The sequence below is a fragment of the Amblyomma americanum genome, chromosome 6 (genome assembly GCF_052857255.1).
Source record: "Amblyomma americanum isolate KBUSLIRL-KWMA chromosome 6, ASM5285725v1, whole genome shotgun sequence".
NCBI classification, from domain to species: domain Eukaryota; kingdom Metazoa; phylum Arthropoda; class Arachnida; order Ixodida; family Ixodidae; genus Amblyomma; species Amblyomma americanum.
Window position 1 is genome coordinate 79,101,051 of NC_135502.1, and position 16,593 is coordinate 79,117,643.

Below are 16,593 nucleotides of genomic sequence, written 5' to 3' on the forward strand. Positions count from 1 at the left end.
TTTTTACACCCTCGGGTGAGGCGAGGCGCATTGTTGGCACGGCCGCTTCAAAACATTTATCCCAAGAATCCGTCCATTACTGTGCTTGGCAAATATATATTCCGTAAACGTCAAAAGGCTTCGCTATGGCTGATGAAGGCCACAGAAGTAAAAGAAAATTAAAAAATCAGAAAACCTCGCCATGGCCTTTCCTAACCCAGCTCACCGCGTCCTGATAGTGTCCCCCTTTAGTTCGTCCTTCGTTGAAGTGAAAAACAAAGCGCAGCACGCCGGACGCGGAGGGGCTCATGCCGTGCGAACGGAAGCACGTACGGTAACTAACGAGAGACCTTGCTAATCCCTTCAGGGCGTAAAAAGAGGCTTGAAAAACGAAACATCCAAGTACGACGTGAACTATGGGAACGGGGAGTGGAGCTCAAACGGAGAAAAGAAAAGAGCAAGACAGCCATTTACAATGAACAATGACTAAATACATATGCAAGACAGCTCGGCGTGGTGTCCAAAGAGCGTGTGCAAATTCTCCGCGTATAGAAGGAGGCTGAGCTCACGCATTAACATTCTAGCCGAGCCTTGTTGGGGGGGGGGAGAAGCACTCGCTCCGCGGCGGCGCCAGCAGTCTCTCACTATCGCCGAGTGCATCGCCGATACGTCGCAATTTGTATCGCCTGTGCGTGCGTGCGTGAATGCGTGCGTGCGTGCGTATGTGCGTGCTTGCCTCCGCGTACATGTTAACCAGGCGGACACACGCAGCGACGCGGTTTTGGCTTTGTCCGCGTTTATCTTGCTTCGGCCTCGACCCGCCCGCGCTGTCGTTTCCTTGGTCATTCTTATATGCGGATGCCCAATAAGTATATGGCGTTGGGAGTGTAGTATAGGAGCCGGATTGTAGTTTCGCGAGAGAAGTGATGGTTGCCGCGCCAGCGGCTGACCGCGTAAATGTGAATCATTATATGAAGTTTGTCTCGGATTTTGCGGAAGAACGAATAGAGGGAAGGAAAGGGAAAAGGCGCCGGATGTGACGCAAGGAAGCGTAGTGGAAGAGGGAAGGTGGTAGAGTATATGCGCTACATCCCGATCGTCATCACGGCGGGACACGGCCTTAGGGAAACAAAATAATAACAAAAATAATCGCAGTTCTCCCGACGTACACGTCGCGGCCAAACTAGCGGGGAATTGATGCCCGGTCGCTATTTACGGCGGGGGTGCCAGGGTCTTCCGCTTTCTATTCGCCGACGAAGGAAGGGGTCGCGAAGAAATATATGTTTCTCTCGCAGTAATGGCGCGCATGAATCAGTTGGCGCGCCGGAGAAACGAGGTGCTTCCCCTTTTGGGTCGCTCCCATCTTAACCACTTCATTTCGCATTTTTTTTTTTTTTTTGCTGCTGCCTCTAACTCAAGTGATCCCGTGCCTACAGTGGAGGAGTGGGAGTTAGAAGGAAAACCAAAGAAATCTGGTTGGCCACCCCGGGTCTTTGTGGAGGGCCCGCTGCCGTGCCACATTTGGGAAGCAGGGACGAGGTCTCGCGTGTTCGACGCTAGGCTGATTTGAAGGCGCTCCGATGTGGCCCGTCGTCGTAGCGGGGATGCAGCACTTTGAGGGGGGGGCTTTGCCGCGAGCCACTTAGAGCGATAGTTTGTGAGCGCCCGCTGCGTTGTAAATCAGCACTTGCTTCAGAGGAGGTCAAACAATGTGAGGAGTATGTACTTGAGCCTCCGTTAGGCTTGAACATAGTAATGAGGGCACTAAGGTGTCGATGTGGGCCGAAGCCTTAATGGACTGCTGGCACGCAACGAAGAGCGGAAAATAGTGTGAACGAAATAAAAATCGCAGGCTTTAAGCACCGCCTCGCTCCGAAGAAGAGACCAGTAGCTGGACAGTCCCGATGAGGGAAGGCCATTTCCAGGCGAGGATCACATGACCAGAAATGGGATAGAGAGAGAAACGAAAGGAAATGCGCGGAAGTTATCCACGCAGCGTCTCGCTGGCTACCCTACACATGGGGGAGAGGATAAATGGAGCGGCAGAGAAGGCGAGTTGAATTCGCTGAGCTAATGGAACGCCGCCATGACCATGGGTCCTTCGCGGCCTGTAGAAACAAAGGGCCCCCACGGTGTGTCTACAGAAGGGCGTTCAAGTTCGCGTTAAACTGCGCTTTGGTGGCGTGCTGCACAGGCGAAAGTCGAGGCCATGGTCTCAGAATCTTGGTCTCGAATCGAGAACGTGAATCCAAGCGGCAAAGTGTTGCCTCTGAAGAGACTCGCTCATTGAGGGAACAGTGGCGGACTATGTGCGCAGCCTGCACCTCACACCCACACTGTTCACACGCCGGTGCTGTCCGCCATCCCAATGATATAGGAATAAGCGTTCGTAAATTTTACAACCAACCAAAGGCGAAACAGGGTTGCATCGCACCGGGAGAGGTAGCCCCGGCCTTTCCCTCTGCTCAGATTGTCCATGATGGCGTTGGTAACCGGTGGTCCCAAAGCGCAACGTAATAAATTGCAAGAGAAGGCAAACGTAGCGGGGGGGGGGGGGGGGGGGGGGTGGGGGGTGGGGGTGGGGGGGGGGGGGGGGAGTCAGGTGTACGGTTTGAAATGAGGAAGTTTGCAGGCCGTAAGTGGCGAAGAACTTGGTTAGAGGTCAATGGGAGAGGCCTACGTCCTCCAGTGGACTAGTCAGGATGATGATGAGGGTAGGGGGTGAAGGTAATCTAAGTTTTTTGGAGTGCCTCACAAAGCCCTCCAGGGAAGTGCCGCGGGTAAACGCGCGAAGCTCCTTAGCAGTGTCAGCCATAGATAGAATTCTTTCTCTGGATATATGATGAATGCAGCAATGCCATTTTTGTTTGCGAGCACCGAACCGCGTCATCCCGTAAAGGTGACGGCACTGATTTTAGTGTAAATGCACGTCCTGCAAGTGTCACAACATCGGATGACACCGCGAAGCCCGCTGACGAAAAACCCTGAATAGCTAAATATGTAATAGGCGAAATTGTGATATTAAGCATAGATTGACGAAAAAAGAAGGGCGGAATTATCATCCCGACTTGGTATTTTCTAGTGCGCAGATCTGTTCTACATTCAGACGATTCCCGGCCTCCTACTCGGAACGAATTTATCGGCAACGTTCTTCAACTGCCAAGCGTAGCCGCTGAGCGGGACAGGGATTTGGTGAGTTCGCCCACCTCTTTTTTTACTCTTTTTACCCGGGGTCGTACCTTCATTTTCATTTTAATCTTTTCCTCTCGAGATATTAAGTAAGGACACTTTATTAGTACATTTATTACTCCTATCACTGCTGTTATTCTAATTTCCTGTATGTATCTCCCTACCGCAGTCTCTTCGGCCCCCTCCTGTCCACCACTGAAACGCACGGATTGTTTCATTTGAAAAATTTGACGTTCTTCGCGAAAAACGATAACTGGCAGGCGTCTCAGGTAGCAGTGTTTTGCAGTCCCCGTTGTCGATCTTTTTTTTCCCTGCGCGCTCACCTCCTTCTTTCACTCCTGGCTTTGTTTCTTTCCGCGTCGGCGTGCACTGTCTGTGTCTGCTCGCTTTATCTCCGGAAGTCGCCTCAACGCTTCCGCTCGTCCCTGCGGCGCTTCCGAAAGACCCCGACGCAGAAGAGAGGGAGCAAAAAGAAAAGAAAGCAACTTAAGAGAAGCGCTCCGCCGGATTACAACATAGCACATAGTGGCTCCCGCCTGTCCACCTCCTCCTCCGATTTTGGCGGCGGCCGAGGCTCCTACAAAGGAGAGGACCTTTCTCTCTCCCAATCTTGACCCTCCGCTCTCCGGCGTGCCGCCAGCCCGAAACGACAGGTTCTCCCTCGGCTCAACTTCAGAGGGATTGAGAGAGCGAAAGCGGACGGGAGGGAGAGCGGAGAGGGGTTCACCCCCCCCCCCCCCCCCCCCCCCCGCAACTTCGGAAACTCCCTAGCCTAGGGAAGGCAGCAGTGCGAACCTCGTTTTCCCCCGCTCGTAGCTAGAAACTGGTCCCTAGGAGGTCCCCGCTGGAGACCGCTCTTTCTCTCTCTCAGCCTCCTTCCTCCCTCGAGCCTCTCCTTCTCTCGCCTGGCGTTGCCTGGGTTGGCCTTGCTTGTCAGGAGTCGAGAGTGAGCGTACAGGAAAGACAAAACGCGGCAAAAAGAGTGCAGGCTCTGGCAACAGAGTAAAATGACAATGGCCCAACAACAAGAGCAGCAGAACCAGCCTAGGCTTGGATAGACAGCAAGCAGGCAGTAAAGAAAGGGTTCGTTCGCTTCTTCGTTCCTTCTTCCGCCCAAAGCGCATGCGCAAAGGCCGTGATTGCGCAGACGGAGGAGAGTAAAAGTGGGCGACTCCAAGCAAGGCTCGTGCCAAGGGAAGAGAGAGCGCAAGTCTGAAATTTGCGGGCGAGTGATGTTTTGGGAAGAGTGGGCAGGGTAGGTTTTTGTTTCTCACTTTCTTTTTACACGGTATACAATGTACATAGGAGAAGCACGTCCGGATGAATACTTTTTCTTTCTTTTGGTCGCCGTCTTCCGCGCGGGTGGGAGCGACGCCGCGACGTTAGTTTGGCCGCCAAGAAAAAAAAACAGCATAAGAAGTTGAAACGAGGGCACAGTACAAACGCATAACATTACAGTGCTGCGGACGCGCTAAAAGGAAAATAAGAGGCAGCATAGCCAGACAGCGGCTGAGAGCTCAGCACAGGCAAGAACAAGAAGCCGGCTAGCACGTCGCCGTACCGATAAGAAAATCCGGAATAAGAAGACCGAAACTTTCCCGCCTTCTCCGGCGACGACGAGATAGATCGGGCAGGACGCTACCGATGAGGGAGGAAAAAAAAAGCTTCGATTAATACTTTGCCGCTCCGCCACATTTCTTCCTTTTTCCACCCCCTTGTCAAGTGCGAAAGGATGATGCAGGCAGCGAGTGAAGCTCCAGCCATTGGGGCTGAAGTTTGGGGCCGGGTGGGAGGGTGGGAGGCGGCCGGAGTGGAACGCTTCTCTTGCCTCGGAACTCCCCAGCTAGCTCTATTCTCTCCCTCACTGACCTCCTTCTTATCCCCCGCCGTCGTCAGAAGACGTGCAGGTGTTGGCACGTCAGATTTCCTTCCTTTCCTGGCCCTCCCAGAGCGCTGTGCGGGATTGCTGCTCTGCTTCTGCTTCTCGCGCGATTCGCGCAGGTGCGCCATTATTGCGGTACTGGGCCTCCGCGCGCTCCCCACGGTGTTCGCCTTCGTCCTGCTGCTTTTTACCCCCCTCCTTCGGTGTACATATACGAGCACGTGGGAACAAACGCTGGCGGCCTCTCGCCTCATTTTCTCCCCATTTACCGACTCCTGCGCTCCCCTTTACTCCGTAGTCTTTTTTTTCTCCCGTACTTCTCCCACTTTTCCAATTTCCCGGGGATTACTTTTCCCCCCGAAAACCCGCAAAACGACGCCCGATTTCGAACCTTGTTCGCAGGCCGCGTCTTCGTGTTGCTGCCGGTGCCACTGTTTCCTTGTACTTCTTATGCAGTGCGCTGCCAGCGCCCCCCATCTCCTTACGTACAAAGTTTTGATCCAGGCATGTGGGCGCGATTTGTTGACAACAACGTGAAACACGCCGGGCCCGAGACTGCTGCCGACTCGGACGGCCGCCTCAGCAACTCAACTCTGATGGGCTGTCTGCCTAAGCTTACTCTGGCTAGACACGTTTTTTTTTTACCCCCGCGTGCTTACGCTGAAGTAGAAAACAAAACCAAACGATAGTTGAACATCTAAGAGGCTGAAACAAAGAGAGCTCAAGCTCCTTGGTGGCTATCCAAGCATGAAACGATCGCGGTGCGCGGGAGATTCGCGCAGGGCGAGCGAGGGGAATAAATCTGTCTGCACTCAACAGGCCAATGAAAGGCTTCTAACGATTTGAGAGAAAACTCTAACCGCGTTGGAAAGTTGCCAGCTTGGCTGGTTTTGCTTCCAAGGGCTCCCATACCAACTTTGTCAGCTCGTTTTTGTCTTGCTTTCAACCGTCCGCCATTCGTTGTGGCGTTATAACCTGGAGTTGCCGGCGACGTGAAATTGAAGCGGAGCCACTTGCATGGCACGAGAGGATAATGAGACCACGACTTGGGAGTAAAAATAATAAAGGGGTCGAGAAAAGGATAAAAAAAGGTCGTTAAAAAAAGCCGCATGGCGTCGTGTTGCTTGTCAAGCAAAGGGATGATACATTCATGAAGCAGTAGGGGTATAGCGCAAAAAGCAGACGAAAGACACAGAAAGAAGTTGAGAGATGCGCTAACTTTCAGAAGCGGCTTTTCCGGCGGAACACCAAATATCTGTTGCAACTGCGCCTATGCTAACACTGAAACCGACCTATATATCGAGCTCAGAGGGCTGCAAACGTTTGCCTGGCTGCTGGAACTAGTTAAATGCATGGCATTTTGACGCAGAGCAACGAGTAATGGGATGCAATCTTTTCACGTTCTCTTGGTGCCGATTGTTTCTGCAAGTTGATGTATGGGCAATTATATCTATCAATATGAGAAAAAAAAATTCGGTTTTCTGAAATTTCAATCTCGTCCGTTTTTTTTTTTTTTCTGCGTCCTCCTCTTCGACCTCTGTCGCATCTCTCTCTCTCTTTTTTGTCTTGAACAATGAACCAACGACGCGCCCAAGCAACGCGTACTGTTCAAGGAAAGCGCCATACGTGTCGCACCAGGAGGGTCCCCGTATATCGCAACACACTATAACGCAGCCGAGTGGCGAGAGGGGGGAGAGGAAGTCCCGGTGACAAAGAAACAGCAGCTTTGGCGAGGATGTATGATGTGCGAGCGCTTTTCATTGCGAGGCGGAAAGAAGAGCGCGCGCGCGCCTTGTAATCTTTCGTCTTTTTTCCCCCTTTCGTTTTCCGTGTATAGTTTGCGTACTCTGTAACTGGTGGCCCTGGAAAACGGGCTCCGAAGATATAAAGCGGTCTCCCCGGTGCTCGATTGCCGGAACAGCCAGCGCTAAAGTTTTTGCGCCAGTTGACTAACGCAGGAGCATTATCGGAGGAGCGCACGTGAGCGCGCCTTCGTTCGGCGCATGCGTGTAGTTTGAACACGTACGCGACACGTCGCCGATGCAAAAGGCAAGGAGGGGCGTGTGCAAAGAAGAGGAAGGAAGGGGGACACCGGGTGCGGGTGGTATAGGTCGCGTTCCTATCTCTCGACAGCTGGCGTGAGGCCTAGTTGCTATGCGCATTCCTAACTAAATGTATGAGGGAGGGCATCGCGGAAAAGTCAGCGGGCGCACACGGTAACAGGCAGGCAGCAAGGGCGGGAATAAATAGAAATAAGTGCAGCGAACTGGTATCAAAAGGTAGATACATCTAGATGAGTACATTGGGGGCATGCATCCGTTCTGGGCTTAACCGCCGCGGCGCGCGCGCGCTTCTTCAGCGCTAAAGCCCGCCTACAGCCGGCTGGGCTTGGCTCGTCGAATGATTTCTGGTGGCTCGGGTAGCGGCGGCGCAAGCGGAGGAGGTTTTATAGCCGCACTTTGGCCGATTGCGTCGTTTACTCTGTCCGGTCGAGGTTGAGAACGGTGGCCCGCGTTAGTCGCAGTTTATCTCCGTTTCGTGGGGCAGAAACGCTGGTCGGGCAGATATGTTTTTCTTTGGGCGTACAGTGGGCGCGCGGGGTTTTCTATATTACTATTATTTTTATTCAGTGGTTAGCTGGTTGCCCTGACATGGCAACTATGGCGCCGCGCTCGCTTCGCCCTCTGCTGACGCTCGTTTTGGTGGACACATACATACCCGTACTTGGAACTTCGGCGACTCGGCTAAAATGATACGATAGCTTACGACGTCTATTCGCCTGGTCACCAATAAGGCAACGCGCTCCAGAGTTGACGATTCTTCGGTTTTCACTCAGGCGCATTGTTTTCTTGACTAGCGGGAAATGAAGTATGTGGGCATTATTAATTACACAGGATACAACCAAAAAGAGGGAAGGCGGCGCAAATACTGGAACGTTTCTTTCAAGACAAATTTTCGCTTGTTTTAACAGGCCTGATTTATCACCGGTGCGCGCCAGGTCTAATGTAGGTTGGCACGAGGCACACTCGAAGTACTTCTGGGATCTCCTTGGACTGTCTAGAGGGAGCCTAGAAATAATTAAATTGTGCCACAATAGACGGTTGTAACCTGAAGTGGTATCTGCGTCGCCGTGTCGTTCGGCTGCTGAACGTTCCATTAGCCACTAACTAATCCATTAGCCAACCGCTGATATGTTGTGCGAGAAACCCAATTAAAGGGACCCGTACGTGACCGTTTGAATCGGGATATAGATAGGTTTTGGAGCGAATATGAGATAGGTTAAATTAGCTTAACTTACAAGCTAGATTCTTCATAGCAGCGGTGATTGACTACTCATCGAACGCTTCTACATAATCGTCCTCGAGCACGCAAGGGTAAGACATTTTGAAAAACAAAGAACTAAAGCAGAGCGCTATTCGTCGCCACTTACATGGCTTCCTTGTCTTATTTGCATATTATGATAAACGTGACGCGAGAGGCGTTAAGAACATGCGTCCGCTTAGAATTTCCGGTCGCGGGAGAATGCTGCGCATTTCAATTCGCAACAAGCGAGGTCAGGATAAAAACTAAAAGGTGACTTCTTGAAGAACTTATGAGAAGAAAGAAAGGTCTCCACGGGCTTCTGAACACGTGGGTGTAGGAAAAATTTATTCATGGACGCACTGCTTGGCTGTGATTCGCGACGTGTTTGCTGTGTAAGTGCTTCCAAACAAAAAGTTGAAACTTTGGGTACGAACACTTTTGCAGCCTCCTCCTACGCCTACACGTCTGAAGTTTTTTTCTGAGCTTCTGCATTCCCTTCAGAAAGCTTGATAACGAGCATGCCAGCTCGCACGAGTTAAACTCAGTAATACAGAGGGAAACTTTGCGCGCGATCAATGAAATTAAATATTATTCAGAGTCTAAAAGCCCCCCCCCCCCCCCCCCCCTATAAACGCCTGATATAAGAAAAGCACATTTTATACACGTTTTGCCCATTTCTTTAAGGGCCGTCTGGGAGTCGATCAAAGTTTCCAAAGTGACGTCGTTAGGGACAGGCCACTCATAGAACTGCAGTTAAACAACGTGGTGAAAAGGAACGCAATCAAAGTGAAGAGAAAGTGCAGTGTATGTCAGGAAGGAAAACAACACAAGAAGTGCGCACAATTAGGGCAAGACCAAGCAAAGCATGTTTTAAGACTGCGCTCAGACTCGGTCCTAATCACGACTTCGAGATTTCGCAATCTCCGCAGCAAGGAAGGCAGCTCAGAGTAAAAAGAAACAGGAAAAGGAAACGCTGTCGTTAAGGGACGTGGCGGAAGCCCTCAAGAAGCGATAGGGGCAGGAAAAGCAAGGAAGGGACGAATGCGAATAGAAAGAGCACGCGTCCTCCAAGCCAGCAGCGTCTTTGCATCCAGTGTGCTTTGTTTTGCCAACGACGTGTCTCGGTCGCGGCAGGAACGTCAGCTTCCGCATCTGTTTGGCGACGAGCGTTGCGCTCGGAGATACGGTCGGAACCAATTAGCCGAAAACTAACCGGCTTTCACGTCATGTCAGCGCTAAACAATACTAACCAGGGATCCGTCCTCGTTGGGAAACGCGAGCACGCCTGCCTGCAGCCGAGGCGTTGTGTGCGTCCTTGACACGGCTCACACACGCGTGTACGGGCGCAACCGCGCCTGGGGATGCCTCGGCTGCCAATATTTTCCCCCGACTTTGTTGCTAATGTAACACTTTCGATTGCGGGGGCAAATTGAAAGGAAGGCGCGCGCGGTTACCTTGTCACGCAAGCGACGTTGGCATCGAGTCAGATGGTTAAAATCAAGTCGGCGCACTCAATTGCTGCATTGTGAGCAGCTCGGTTACACCTGGTTGCTGTTTTTATCATCACGAGAGAAACGCGTGATGCGCACTGAAGTAATTATATGGACCAGAATACGACATTAGATGGCATTGGCGACAGGCGCCCGGTTACATATAAAAAAAAAAAAGGACAGTGCAACAACGCTCCTATACCAAACGTCACAGCTCAGCGTTGTCAAATATATATATATGCGTAGACTTTGTATAACACATGCACTGTTCAGGCCGCAAGGCGCGACACGTTAGCGTGCTGTCTGGGTATACCTGATCCCGGCTGACTGTTCTAACCTTACAACTAACTGGGTTCCTATTTCTTGTCCGGTTGTTGGCCGGTGTCCAAAATTTTTCTGGGCGTCATAACCGGCTTCGTCCGCTCGTTTATCTGGCTCTCAAGTCGCGCATTCGGGGGCTTCATTAGGAGTATTTAGTTACAGGTGAGTATTCGCCAAGTACAACGCGGTGCGCAGACTCGCAGCAGCAATTAGCGAGACCGCGAGGGAGCTGAAAACTGAACAGGTGGAAGGCGCCTAGTTTACGGTGATGAATGGGCAACGTGCCCCGTTTCCTGTATAAAATAAAACTAACGAAATGCGTCACGTGTGACTACTCATTCTTTGGAGTGGCGTAATAACCGCGTTACACTAAAGCAAGAGAAAAGAAATTAGCTCCGTGCCAAGGGATAGAACGAGCGCCGTAGCCCTTCGGCAGTTGCATAAGCGCTTCGGACTGCGCGTCCATGAAGTGTATCGGGGTGCAGCCGTCCACTGTCTTAGGGAGGGAACGACGGATACCACTATGCGAAGCCTGACGCAAAAAATGACCTTGGAGCGAGACGCGCAATGGGACACTGAACAAGATTAGATGAAAGCACGCCAGCCCGCAAGGGAATAAAAAAAAAAAAGAAACCGCTAACCGAGACTAATGGTTTCGCTCCTAGGCTTGAGTCAGCCCGGCTATAGTCATGCCACCCTGATAAAGTAACGGAGCTCATTTACAACACTGTGTCTGGGTAACCTAAAACGGCAGCAATGCCTCATGCACAACACCACATGAGTTAGAATACTCCGCCGCATGGAGACCATGCAGAATTTTTGTTTTAGTTTGGAAGGTGGGCCTAGCGTCAGGTGATCAGGAAATGAATGCACAAAGCCCCTAGCTCGCAAGGAAAGTCTGGCTATCGCGTCACATCGGTCGTGTCGTGTCGTATAGAGCGTGTCGCACCGTTCCTTACTGTATACCGCGCCGTGCAGTATCGCTCACATTAGACGTTTTTAGCGTACCGGAGGCGTATTAGGGGATACGTATGCTGGTTTTAGAGGATGCGTCCTACGCACGCGCAGTGGCCTCGCCTGGCCCCACTCATGTCACTGCGCATGCTTAGGAGACGTCCGGTAAACCAGTATACGTCTCCGCTGATACGCCTCCGGCATGCTAAAAATTAGCAGTGGCTTAGCTCGGATATGCCAGGGTATACGTACCGTGAGCTACGCTGAGCCGCTGAGCAGCAATTTCGTTCTCCTTCTCCATGGCTATACCACACTGGCAAACGCCCCGCTATATGTATACACAGACCGGCGAGGCGCGCCAGCTGTGCGCCGTGTGACGTCACTGCTCCACGCGCATGCGCAACACGGCTCTCCAAGAGCCACGCGGAACTGGTCAACCTCGACCAGAGTAGCTCACGTTACAGAAACGCCTACTAGCACTCCGCGTCCCGCGAGTCAATTTGACGGGAAAATTGTGTTATTTGAGCACTAGGGTTAGCTGATAACAGCCCTATAGCTTGCAAGTATATAGCGCAAGCAGCGGAGTCAGATTGTAGAGCGCCGCCGCAAGTTCGGCAGTACGGCTGCCTGTTAAGCGCTCCGCAGAAGCGCTAAAGGTCAGTTAGCGAGTCTCGGCTCCTGCATGCTTTGTTTTGTACACATGGAACAGCGACAGCTCTGTAATTTATGCTTCGTAGGCGCTTCTCCGACTAACAAAAGGTTACGCTGTAGGAAGGAGTTCATGTCGACTTGCACATTTGTACCATTCTATATACACAAATAAACGTAAGGCAGGGCCCTGATACCGTGAGTGCCTTTAAAGCATACGCCCTTAAAGCCAAGCATATGATAGTTCAACCCCTGCTAATAGAGGTAGGCAGACACCGGCTATACAGTGTAGTCATAGAGTAATCAAGAGACGTTTGCGAATTGTTTGCGCGATATTTTCAACGCTGCCCTAGCGTCTCTCTACCCGCGTCTACGGCAGCGAGACTTTCAAGTCTAGCATGTATAGATTAAAACCGTACAGTCCATAGCGATGCTCTTGCGAACACCGCGGCGGCACGCCAGATCTGACTGCCTGTTAAGCGCTCCGCAGAAGCGCTAAAGGTCAGTTAGCCTGTCTCGACTCCTGACGCGACGTCCCGTATAGCGACACACTGCAATAAATAAAAACGAAAACCAAAGGCGAAAACGATCTGAGGACCGCGCGCGGCTCACATTTTTGTGACGCCGAAAACAAACTTCAGACGCAGACTGGGCACGTCTGTCTCGCGGGCTGTCTCCTTTTTTTTTCTAATATTTGTTTTCGAAAGAAATAAAAAATAAAGAAATGAGAATGCAGGGACCTTCCTATTCTTCCATCATTAACATTTTTCAGTCGCTTCTATTTTGGAGCGGCTCGTCCCGGCTGGCGGGAGCGTGCGGCGTATGCAAGCTCAGCAGCAGTCTGTCGACAGCTGCGAATATACACACTAATCTTGAACCGAGAGCTTCTTCTTCCCCCGGGGAAAGTTCAGAGCCGCGGGTTTAAGTATAGCTTGCCCAGTCTACGTCACGCTGCAACGGCCTTCGCGAGGGGGGTTCGCTTGGCAATAAAGACTTCAACGCTGTCTTGTCTGCAGCGACGCAGGCACGCCCGCAGGAAGAAGCGATCGCAGGAGCCGGGGCTCAACTTCAGCGTCGCTGTAGTTGCTGTATCGTGTATCCGGGTAGCCTGTACCGAGTGTAACGTTCCGCCCGAGCTAAGAACACATTTGTTCTTTTTTGTTTTTAGTTAAAGAAGGGAGAGTCACGCTCTATTTCTTCCGGTTGGTGTCGACAAGGTTTTCGAAGTTGTAAGCGAACCTCGCTGTCAGCATTCCGAGCATTCCGGATTGGGGTCCGAATCTTCCATGAAACTACCGGGTGTTTCAGCGAACCCTTCAAAAATTCATACAAAGATGGGCTTTCTGGGCTAAAAATATGGCTTATGCGGCATAACATTAACCAGTGTTGGCGGACACCAGAAAACCGGTGAATTGACTTAAGTAGTGTTAGATGCGGGCCCCTGGTTCGCCTGTGCCGTCTCTCGCCAAGGTCGGCGTCCCTGGGTTCCGGATCGGGAGACTGCTGTAGTGGGGTTGACGAAGAGATGAGAGGGTCTTCGAGGTGAAGAAGAGACTGAAGGGTTTATTTACATTTATACATAGATTGAAAGAGTGAATCGGGAGCTGGCTGATCACACGCCAGATCAGTGCTTAAATAGGGTCCGCTGTCCGCAGGTCCCTAGTTGGGGAATCTAGTTCATTAAAAATGCGTCGAATCACTGTGATGTAGATCACGTGTCCAGTCTTCCGGGTCCGCCTTCCAGGACGCCCCCAGCCACACACTCTTGCCACTTCTGGCAGATTATGGTCCGCGCTGTCCAGGCTTCAGTGATGAATAGACCGAAGGGGGTCCCATGGCAGCGTCGAAGGTCAGTCACCTGCACTTCACAGCGGTAGCGTGGGAACGAAAGGTTTCCACCGCAGTTTGCAGAAGCTTTCACGTGGAGCGTGGGACTGAAAGGTTGCCACTGCAGTTTGCAGAAGGTTCCACGTATAAGGAAAAGCACAGTCTAAGACGAAGTTGTTTTCACAATTTCACCAGCGCTGCGACTAGGAACAAGAACAGAGAAGGAAGACCAGGACAAGCGCTACTAACAACTGAAAGTTTATTTGAAAAAAACACAGATTATATGCACACAACTGACAACCCAAAGCGCCTGCGCTTCCCCCACCAGGCACGCAAAAGAGAGTTAAAAATCTAGATACAAAATTTCACACTCATGTAAGTTTACAGATGGTGTGCTAACGCACGTGTCGATGTTCTTGTGAATGTGATAGGCTTCACACAACTCCCTAGTTAACTGATCTGGATGTCTGAATTTAATCTTAGCCCTGTTAAGCAGAGGAAAGCATGCTTTTTTGTTAGACACACCGGGTTTGTTTAGAAGACAATCTCTGTAATGAAGGGACAGATTTGATGAAGGAGCACCATTCAAAGAGGTTCTATGCTGACGTAAGCGTGTATTTATGCATTTACCGGTTTGCCCAATGTAACTCTTGCCGCATTTAAAAGGTATGTCATAAACCACTCCCTCTGCACATGGCACAAAGGTTGACTCATGATCCACCTGGCATGCATTTTTTCTTTTGCCTCTTATTTGCTTCTGTTCCCGGGCTCTTTTGTCAACAATAGCACAAACCTTGCCTAGTTTATTAGGGACCGAAAAGAGCACTTTTACCCCATATCTAGTGCCAACCTGCTTAAGCCTATGGGATAACTGATGAATGTAGGGTATTACCGCATACTTCGTTCTGTCATTGCCGGAATTTTCCTGTGCTTCATGTCTACCAAACGACTTCATCTTCTTCAGGATCTTGTTGCTAGCAAGCGCTATCACATCTTTGGGGAAGCCCGCTGACCTTAGCCTTTGAACTTGCTTATCGAAACTGCTGCCTAAAGTATGAATACATGACTTAGTAAGTGCAGATCCTAAACAAGACACTGCTATGCCACATTTAACTATTTTCGAGTGCCCAGACTGATAATTTAGCAAGGGCTTTTCCGACCGCTGTAGGAAGGACCAACAAACATGGTTCACCTTTTTCTCCAATCTAATATCCAAGAATTGCAGCTGATTATCTTCCGGTAATTCAAAGGTAAATTTCAGACCAAACCCGCAGTTTTCAAAAGTCTTTAAAATGTCATCCACATGTGCCTTGAAGTCATGGGATTCAACAAAAACAAGATAATCGTCTACATACCGGAAGATTTGTTTTACACGGTTGTCTAAGTTAACTTTAATGCTCCTATCTGCATAGGAAAGAAAGATATTACTAAGTACCGGAGCCACTTTTGAGCCAATGCACACTCCTGTTTTTTGAACATATAGCCTGCCTTCCCAATCAACAAATGTGGATTTGAGATAAAATGACACAAGCTCCAAAAACGAGCCCACAGAAACGCCACACTTTGAAATGAATGCTTCTTCATCATTATCCTCTACTATACATTTCTTAACACACTGGAGGAGCCTATCATGTGGCAATGAATAGAATAAATCCTGCACATCAATACTAAACATATCACACCCACCAGGATTATTTAGTTTCAGATATTGCACAACCGCCTCGGAATTAGATACAAGAAACGGGTCTTCTACTGTCAGTGAACACAATTTACTTTGCAAAAAACTTGAAACGGCATGTTGCCAAGTTCCCCGTTCAGTAACAATGCAACGGAAGGGGATGTCAGTTTTATGAGTTTTGGCAGCAAAAAACACTTCTAAAAAGTTGCCTTTCGCCTTCTTAATGGATGCTTGCAGGCCAACTAAATTCATATCACCTACCAGCCTTAACGCCTCGCTTTTTTGTTTAAGGGCACTGGAACGCACAGGCTTAAAGTTTTTGGCAACTGAATTCCTAGCCTTCTCACGGAAAAGTTTCTCTGGCAGCGTAACGAAATAACCTTCTTTATCCGAGACAACCACGCGAAGTTTTTCGGACGTCAAGAAATCGGTCAAGTGCGCAAAGTCCCACCTTTTGGCCGGCCCTCCGCCACTCTTCTTGAGGGCCTCAACACATTCCACAACGCACCTAGGCTGCTCCTCTTTCCGTGCTTGGCGCGCGATTGACCTTCCAAGAGCCAACTTTTCTTCTTTTCCCAAAGAAGGCTGGACACCGAATTTTGGACCCAACTTTAGAATCTTCTGGAACTTCTCTGGCACCGGCTGATCACCCAGGACCAAGAGCTTTCCTTCGGAGCACGGAGACGCTGTACTGGAGGGAAACCACGGGCGGGCGGTGTACCAAAGGAACTCGGTATGTTTTTTCGCTTGTTCGCACCACTCATGGAAGTGCCGCACACGATTTTTGTCCTTCCCACACACCACCCAAAGGCAATCCTTGTAGTATCGATGTTGACGCCACCACTCTGAAGATGCAATCCGGCAAATCCTGCGGCTGTGCCCTTTGGATGGGAGGAGGCCACCGCACATAACTTGGACCTCAACTGGGCAAAGAGCACGTCTGGCATGCCACGAAGCTACCCTTTCTTTGAAGGCACAAACTGCAATTAGGGAAGCCAGGGCTGCCTGGTTGTCAAAAGGAGCGGGATTAGGACATAGAAAAGAGCTCAATGTACTAGAAATGAACTGTAGCAAAATGGTGGTTTGAGCTAGTTGGTACATATTCACAATTTCACCAGCGCTGCGACTAGGAACAAGAACAGAGAAGGAAGACCAGGACAAGCGCTACTAACAACTGAAAGTTTATTTGAAAAAAACACAGATTATAGAACGAAGTATGCGGTAATACCCTACATTCATCAGTTATCCCATAGGCTTAAGCAGGTTGGCACTAGATATGGGGTAAAAGTGCTCTTTTCGGTCCCTAATAAACTAGGCAAGGT

General features: G+C 50.4%; 1 long non-coding RNA gene across 4 annotated transcripts in view; it reads right to left on the bottom strand.

The window, feature by feature from the left end:
* The window catches only part of LOC144093771 (uncharacterized), a 173,221-nt gene that overhangs the window by 85,192 nt on the left and 71,436 nt on the right, over positions 1–16,593 (bottom strand). The window contains exon 1 of one of the 4 annotated variants that reach the window (XR_013306323.1): positions 11,371–11,480. The exons of 2 other annotated variants lie outside the window; for them this stretch is intronic. This is a non-coding gene — a long non-coding RNA (uncharacterized LOC144093771). Of the gene's footprint in view, positions 1–11,370; positions 11,490–16,593 lie in introns of those variants that run through there. One more of the 4 variants, XR_013306324.1, reaches the window with a different exon arrangement.